Source organism: Oratosquilla oratoria, chromosome 14, assembly GCF_046742065.1.
Source record: "Oratosquilla oratoria isolate Oo_2021 chromosome 14, ASM4674206v1, whole genome shotgun sequence".
NCBI lineage: Eukaryota > Metazoa > Arthropoda > Malacostraca > Stomatopoda > Squillidae > Oratosquilla > Oratosquilla oratoria.
Genome location: NC_134790.1, coordinates 24575021 through 24580756, shown reverse-complemented (window position 1 = coordinate 24580756; position 5736 = coordinate 24575021). Strand labels below are relative to the sequence as shown.

General features: G+C 35.8%; 1 non-coding gene across 1 annotated transcript; it reads left to right on the top strand.

The window, feature by feature from the left end:
* Nucleotides 1-4900: 4900 nt before the first annotated feature.
* LOC143032915 (U6 spliceosomal RNA) lies at nucleotides 4901-5003 on the top strand. Its single transcript, XR_012967151.1, has one exon. It is a non-coding gene; the product is annotated as a U6 spliceosomal RNA (small nuclear RNA).
* Nucleotides 5004-5736: the final 733 nt, after the last annotated feature.

The following is a 5736-nucleotide window of genomic DNA, read 5'->3' as shown; positions in this document are numbered from 1 at the left end:
AGTACGAAAGAAGAAGAAATAAATCAATCAATCAATCCGTTGCTTCTAGTCTCTCTTTCAGAAGACCCGCGGCTTTCCTGAATCTAACATAAATAGATAAAAAAGAAAAGAAAAAAGGTATATATATATATATATATATATATATATTATACATATATATATATATATATGTATATATGTATATATATATACATGTTTTATATATATATATGTACATGGAATCTAACATAAGAAAAAATATATATATATATATATGTATATATGTATATATATATATATATATATATATATGTATATATATATATAAATATATATATATATATGTATATATATATATATATATACATATATGTACATATGATAAATAGATAAATAAATAATTAAAATGAAATAAAATATTATGAATTAAAATAAGATAGTATAAAGTAACATACGTATAATAAAATGACACAAGATAAAATGAAATAAGACAAAATAAGATAAAATAAAATGAAATAGAATAGAATAAAATAGAATAGGATAAAATGAAATAAAATAAAATGAAATAGAATAAAATAAAATAAAATAAATAAAACAAATCAAAATAATATAAAATCTAAATATAGACATCTAAAGTGTGCTTCATCTTACAGGGAATAAGAAATGATCGGCGACAGTATTTCACGGGATAAAGATGATCACAGCTTTCAACACACAATTTTGATTTTATGCTTCCTTTTAGAGAGACTTAATATCCACAATCACCAAAGACCGCATTGCGTTGAGGAATGTTATCAAATTTTTTTTCTGATATTTTTTATTGTTTGTTGTATACACAGTACCGTAATCTCGGGACATGGAATGGTCCGTTTTATATCTATATAATTGATTAGAGACTCAAATCATTATTGATAAAGGCTATTAATATAACAGAAGTCTTCTTTCCTCTCATCTACCCTTCGCCCATCCCACATCCTTCCAACACCCGTTTGCCTTCTTCTCATCTTAGCTCGTCATGGATGAACGGCCATTTCTGTGCCCCGTCCGCTTCCTGGATCAGAAACATTGTAGCACACACCTCCACAACAGAGCCCGAAAGCCGAGTATAGTTTAACCCCACCGCTTCATTTACATGGTGAGCATCCTTCCTCGCCCTCTAATGCGTAAATAGAGAAGACGAGGAGAAATCCTTTCGAATCGCGCCAGTTCATCGTCCATTCACAACCCCTCTCCACTCACACCCATCTCTTGTCGTCTCCCTCCCCTGCTCGACAGACATTTCCCTTCTGTCCAATGCCCTCTTCATCCCATACTCGTGCATCTATCTTGTTCTCAGTCTTCCACTCAGGCAATTGTGAAAAGGGTTGCCAATGGTCAATTAATCTTTTCCCGTGAAATAGGCTGTAGACTCTACTTATCACTCTGGGTAAAAATTATTTCATTTAGCTGAAGGTTTTCTTGCTGATTTAATGTAATCAAGCGCTGATATATAAAGACGATTTTAGATCTAGAGGCTATGAAATGTGGAAAATGAAAAATGATAAAGACAGAGGAAAGAAAAAGAACGGAAATAGAAAAAAAAATCATAATAAATAAGCAGACAAATAGTTTATCAAATAAATGGCTAACTAACTAGCTAACTAACTAATTAACTACATAATAATTCGAATGAATAATTAAACAAAAACAATAACAAACGAACAAATAAAGAGATGAGCAGCTAAACAAAAGAATAAATAGACAAGCAAATAAATAGATATATAAGTAAGTAAATAAATAAATAAATGGATGAATATATAGATGAATAAACAAAAAAGGAAAAAGAAAGAAAGAAAAAAGAAAGAACGAAATAGAGAAAGAAAGAAAGAAAAAGAAAGAAAGAAAGAAAAAAGAAAGAAAGAAAAAAGAAAAGAAAGAAAAAAGAAAGAAAGAAAAATGAAAGAGAGAAAGAAAGAAAAAGAAAGATAGAAAGAGAGAAAAACAAAAAGAAAGAAAACGTAAGAAAGAAAGGAAGAAAGAAAGAAAGAAAGAAAAAGAAAGAAAGAAAAAGAAAGAAAAAAGAAAGAACGAAATAGAGAGAGAAAGAAAGAAAAAGATAGAAAGAGAGAAATACAAAAAATAAAAAGAAAGAGAGAGAAAAGAAAGAACGAAATAGAGAAAGAAAAAGAAAGATAGAAAGAGAGAAATACAAAAAGAAAGAAAAAGAAAAAAGAAAGAAAAAAGAAAGAGAAGAAAGAAATAAAGAAAGAAAAGAAAGATAGAAAGAAAGAAAGAAAGAAAGAAAAAAAAATAAGAAAGAGAGAAATAAATAAATAAATAAATAAATAAAGAAAGAAAGAAAGAGAGAAATAGATACATAAATAAGTAAAGAAAGAAAGAAAGAAAGAGAGAGAGAGAGAGAGAGAGAGAGAGAGAGAGAGAGAGAGAGAGAGAGAGAGAGAGAGAGAGAGAGAGAGAGAGAGAGAGAGAGAGAGAGAGAGAGAGAAATAAATATAAAAACTTTCAAGTGCTCACGGGGAAAGGGGCAAGGAGGGCTGGGGGAATTACAGTTTGAACGACACGCGTACCTGATCATAATTACACACTTGTGCTGTAGGCGGACACAGATACTTCAGTGCATCGTCGACATGACTGTATACTTGTTTGCGCATGCGTGTCTGCCGGAATGAAAGAAGGAAGGAAAGAAGGAAGGAAGGAAGGAGGGAAGGAATGAATGAATGAATGAATGAAGGAAGGAAGGAAGGAAGGAAGGAAGGAAGGAAGGAGGGAAGGAAAGAGGGAAGGAAGGAAGGAAGGAAGGAAGGAAGGAAGGAAGGAAGGAAGGAAGGAAGGAAGGAAGGAAGGAAGGAAAGAAGGAAGGAAGGAAGGAAAGAAGGAGGAAAGGAAGGAAGGAAGGAAGGAAAGAGGGAAGGAAGGAAGGAAGGAGGGAAGGAAGGAAGGAAGGAAGAAGGGAAAGAAGGAAGGAAGGAGGAAAGGAAGGAAGGAGGGAAGGAAGGAAGGAAGGAGGGAAGGAAAGAAGGAAGGAAGGAGGAAGGAGGAAGGGGAAGAAGGAAGGAAGGAAGGAAGGAGGAAAGGAGGAAAGGAGGGAAGGAGGGGAGGAGGGAAGGAAGGAAGGAGGAAAGGAAACAGGATAGTAACGGAGAGCGATGGTGGGTGGAAACACTGTTTCTGCCTTAATGGCCTCGATGACGTGTCTTGGCTCGCTTATTAGGCAACTCAAAAGCCCTCATAGAGTCAGGCAGGGTGAAAATGCATTGTCCTCTCAAGTTATTATCTAAATTATACCGTGATCCTCTTCCGGGAGATTTTAGATTTTTTCCTTCTTCTGCGCGCGTCTTTTCCCCTTCAGTGGTTTTCTCTCTATCTCCTTCTCTCTCTCTCTCTCTCTCTCTCTCTCTCTCTCTCTCTCTCTCTCTCTCTCTCTCTCTCTCTCTCTCTCTCTCTCTCTCTCTCTCTCTCTCTCTCTCTCTCTCTCTCTCTCTCTCTCATTATTACTCTCTCTTGTTCTCGCCTCTTTCTCATAAATAAAAAGTTTATAGTTCCCATGATGTAAACTCTAAAGGATTCAACTTTTGTTCACAATCATTTGACAAATTATTGAGTGAAACTTAAGTCGGGAGATTGACCCGTGTGACACAACGCCCAAGAAGCTTTCAAGTTAGGAGGGGATTTTCAAAAACGTTTTTGTATACAGCAACGCGTTTGTCAACGATGAAAGTTAGATAAACAATGATATTCCCCTGAAATAGAAAGGGCATTTGACCTCTTGTATAAACACCTCAACTCTGATACTTAATGTGTTCACTAATATATTTATATATCAATATATCTTTTTTTCATCCCGATGTCATCAGGTGATTTTATTCAACCAGGAGGGGTTCAGCAAGTTTTAATAAAAAAGGGTCAAATCTAGGATGTATTTTACTGTGGTATTCTTAAAAAAAAAATTTCCTTATATAAATCTTATATAAATCCTTGGAAGGGAAAGATTTATATAATGAAGGAATTTTTTTTAAGAATACCACAGTAAGATTTCTACGGTGGTATTCTTAAAAAATTCTTTCCTTATATAAATCTTATATAAATCCTTGGAAGGGAAAGGTTTATATAAGGAAATATTTTTTTAAGAATGCTACAGTAAGATTCCTACGGTGGTATTCTTAAAAAAAGTTATTTCCTTATATAAATCTTTCCCTTCCAAGGATTTAGATAAGATTTATTTAAGGAAAGATTTTTTTTTAAGAAGTTAGGGTGTTGCCTCAAGGTTAACTGTCCTCATATTTACTACGAATCTGCACCAACCTGACTGAGGCTGAAGTCTCGGGGTGCTGGGTTTCTTTACGGTAAGGTGTAAGGGTTCAGCCCAAGGTCCATATATATATATATGGACCTTGGTTCAGCCTACGCCAGGAGGTGCTGAATATCTTCGCCCGAAGTCGTCACCCTTCCCCTTATATGCGCTTTAGGGACTGTTGGGGCAGGTAACTGACAGTCATCGATGGGAATGGGAGAGGAGTGCGGGATTCGAACCCACAACTAAGCGAATACGAGACATACACGCTTCCGGTTCTGCCCCCAAGGGGGGAGGAGTTCTTATGTATTATTTCTCAAATGCTTCCGTGTTCGGTCTTCGAGTGTCGACAACCTGTTTCAGCTCACTAATTGCGAAAAGGAAAGAGCTCCTTCCTTCTTCTGCTACATCCACCCGGTCGCACCCCCTCCGGGCGTCAACGCCCTTCCAACATTTTTCGTTTTATATATTTTCATTCTCTCTCTCTCTCTCTCTCTCTCTCTCTCTCTCTCTCTCTCTCTCTCTCTCTCTCTGGCGATTTTCTTAAAGAACCTCCAGAGAATTTTATTCATGTGTGGGGAGTCACAGGAACTAAGAACTGCACGTCTGTGTGTGTGTGTGTGTGTGTGTGTGTGTGTGCGGTTCATATACTAAAATTGGAGTGATGAAGAGAAGATTAGCATGGCCCCTGCGTAAGAAAAAAAAAACAATACAAAAATTTAAGAGCAAATTAGATATGGCGAGATACAGAGACGGGACACCACGAGCGTAGCTCCCCTTCCCGTAAGATACAACTAGGTAAATAAACACACACACACACACACACACACACACACACACACACACACACACACACACACACACACACACACACACACACACACACACACACACACACACAAACAAACAAACAAACAAACAAACACATATACAAAAACAACAACAACAACAAAGGGACATAGCTTGGAAAATGGAAGAAGGGATGAAGCAATAAAACAAAAGAAGCTTAAAAACAAGCTAGGAATGACTATACAAGGATTCGTAGGAAGGAAGAAAGCGATTTAATAGAGGTTGAGCAGATGAATGCAAAGATGAATCGAAGCTGCTTTAATGGTTTACAAATGGTAAACTGAGACACAGAGAAGTCATTACAAAGTTATAAGTAGAGGGTGAGGTATTTACGGAGGTCTCAGTTCAGCCAGAAATAATGAATGAAAGTGTCCAAAAGAAAGCCTTTTTTTTTTTTTTTTTTTTTTTTTTTTTTTGGAAACCGAAAGGGACAAAAAAAAAAAAAAAAAAAAAAAAAAGTTTAGAAGATATAAATGAAGAACTGAGGGAGGTACTCAATCTCCTGGGATCACTGGATGTGACCAAAGCTTCAGGATCTGATGGGATCTCAAATTAAATACTTAAAGAATGTAGGGGACATCTAGAGGACAAGATCCACATTCTTATTTTATAATCGT